A 3,017-nucleotide genomic window follows, 5' to 3' on the forward strand; every position below is an offset into this window, starting at 1 on the left:
ACTCATGATTGTTCAATATAACAATCAGATCATGTCAGATTAATAATTTCATTCACACTTGAGCAACACCTATGAAATGAGATAGTAAGTTAGATTTTAACACCCAGAGAATGGGCAATTATATAGGATTTTGATATGGTTGAACTTGTATAACTTTAAGGATAAATCCATGTTCAAGTTATAATTAAAATTCCTCTAGCTTCCTTTTCTTATTAATGATGTCTTTCATGAATTTGACATATGTGGGCACTAAATCTAAAGCATATAAAAAGGATATATTAATAGTTAGTTTGTTAAACACTTCTAAGAAATTAGAGAACTATGTTTATCCAAAATTTTCTTAATTAATCGTTGAGAAAATGGTGGTAGTAGTCTCTCTATAGCATTCCTAATAAGTCTTTCATCTTCTTTAATAGGTTCAGGTTATTCTTTAGGTGAGTAAATAACTAAAAAACTTTTCTATTATAATTTCCTCCTGAGTTTGATACTTTTTCATTATAAGGGTCTCCTAAATCTTTCCCAATCCTAAGTTGAATAGTAATTCAATGTCATTCTAAATTCTTATCTCTAATATCACCATACTCATAATGACATTTATTATTAATTAAACTTTCAATATGCCCTATTTAATTTTCTATATTTTTAAGGGCAATAGCTTAGTTTTGTAATTGGTTTTTTATACGAGGCACTAAATCATCCAAAGACACCTTCCTATCTTTAAATTGATAATTCTAATTAAATCCTAGGGTAATAAAAATTTATGGAATTCACTAAGGGTTCTTGTGGGCTATTCCAAGGTAAAACATGGTTAGCTTGATTAGCATTTCCCTTATTTCCAACATAATTATTATTTTAACAAAAAACTAGGGTATTTCCTCTAACCTCTATTTTAAGTGTTTGAAGAAGGGTTATTTGGTCATCCAATTACATTCACATTCTCAATCCCTTGAGTATTAGACTTACCCAAACAATTCAATTCATTCTCTTCTGAATGTATAGGTCATCCTGATACATAACTAACTTCAAAATTTTATAACTTCCTAGACATGGTATCTACCAAAGCAGTCTAAATTAATATAGCAACTAACTCATATTTATTGGCTACTTTCTTAGGATTCACCCAATCAAAAGGCCACTAGAAGTTATTTGTTATCATCTCCTCTATTAAGACATAAGCCTCTTAAAAAATATTTGGCATTAAAAACCCTCCTGCTACCACATAAATTATAAACCAATTGGATCCTACAATCACATTATTAAAAATTTGAATCACTAACCAATCAAAAAGGTATGATAAGAAAACTTTTTAAGCATTTCCTTATATTATTTCCATCTCTAATAAATTAACTTATATATAAAATTAGGAAGAAACAAGTAATATTATTCCTAAGATTAGCAATTTTTTATAGTGGAAAATATTTTGCTAGAAACTTATGTGTCAACTCATTCCATGTGGTTATGGAGCCTTGGGGAAAGTAATTAAACCATATTTTTGATTTATCTCTTAAAGAAATGGAAATAGATGATGTCTAATAGAATCATCACGTACTCAATTATAATTAAATATTGCATAAATTTTAAGAGACTAGTTAAGTGTAGGTTGGGAACCTTAACACGAGTTTCCCCAAATTAAGAATTCTATATGATTTGGATAACGATATGTTTCAACTTAGAATTTCTCAGCAAGGATAGCAGGTTAATTGATAATCTAATGAAAACCATCTACTATGGGATTTGGTTCGACCATTCTTACAACTAAAGTCATTATAGTTTTTTAAATTTTTGTAAAGATCATTTCTATTTCTAGAACAAAGAATATTGGTCCCTTATAAGATCTGCTACGTTTACACCAACAAAAAAAAAGTATAAATGTAATAAAAAATTAAAAATAAACATTATAAAAAGCTAATAGTCACATATTTATAGCTTCACAAAAGAACAATAATAATAATAAGATAAGATTAAAATCAAGTAGTATTAAAATTTACAATTTTTAACAATATAGAAATAATTAAAAAGCACACACTACTTCGCTGACAATGGCATCAAATATGAGATGGGGACTCTATTTTAAGTATTAGAGAGTTAATTCTTTATAACTAGCTAAGTTATATGATAATGAAATTATTTGTCATTATAAATTTTACTATAAATACTACTAACTAACATAAGTGAATGTGACGATCAAGTAATAGTGTTATGAGAAGAGTGCAGAATACACGAGAAAATAGGTGAACCATAATTGACTTTAGTACTGCCTACTCAAGCTACTAAATTTATCCTACCCAATGAACTAAAGGTTAATTTCTAGACCAACGTAAAAATGCAAAAAAACAGTGAAGATAAAAAAAAGGATATTTTAGATTAATGCTGATGAATGAATATATTTTCTACTAAGCAGACTCATCTAAATAGTTGAGAATCAGAGCTTATGTACCATAAGTTCTCTATTAAGTTTGTAAAGGTCTAAAGAAAGGTTTATGACCTCTCTATAATTATTATACCTCCATAGATCTTATAATCTTACTCATCCTATATCTAAGTATGAAAGCATTCTATTTTAATACTCCTAATTGTTATAATATTCCTCCATTGAAGTAATGTATTACACTAAATTTTAAATTTATACATGATCATAAATTAAATTAAGTATAAGAGATATTATAAAAAATAATTTATATTCATATTCAATAGTATACATTAAGATATACGATGATTATAATATCATCAATCCAAAATTAAAGTTTACCCATCATTAAAATAAAAATGAATAAAATATTCATTACTTGCTCAAGAAAAGAGTACAAAAAAAAAGATGAAGAAAATAGCACCCACATTAAGAATCCTAAACATATATTGCAGATGGAATCTTTTTAAAGTGATTCTCCCTTACAACGTCTCTCTCAATAATCCTTTTCACTCCTATGTATAGTTTGACCGCTATAATGATGACTAGCCACTCCACTTTATGTTACTCATTATTCGTTGGTTCCTTTCTTGTAAAAGAAATTAAAAAA

The sequence above is a fragment of the Dendrobium catenatum genome, unplaced genomic scaffold, assembly GCF_001605985.2.
Source record: "Dendrobium catenatum unplaced genomic scaffold, ASM160598v2 original_scaffold_9709, whole genome shotgun sequence".
NCBI lineage: Eukaryota > Viridiplantae > Streptophyta > Magnoliopsida > Asparagales > Orchidaceae > Dendrobium > Dendrobium catenatum.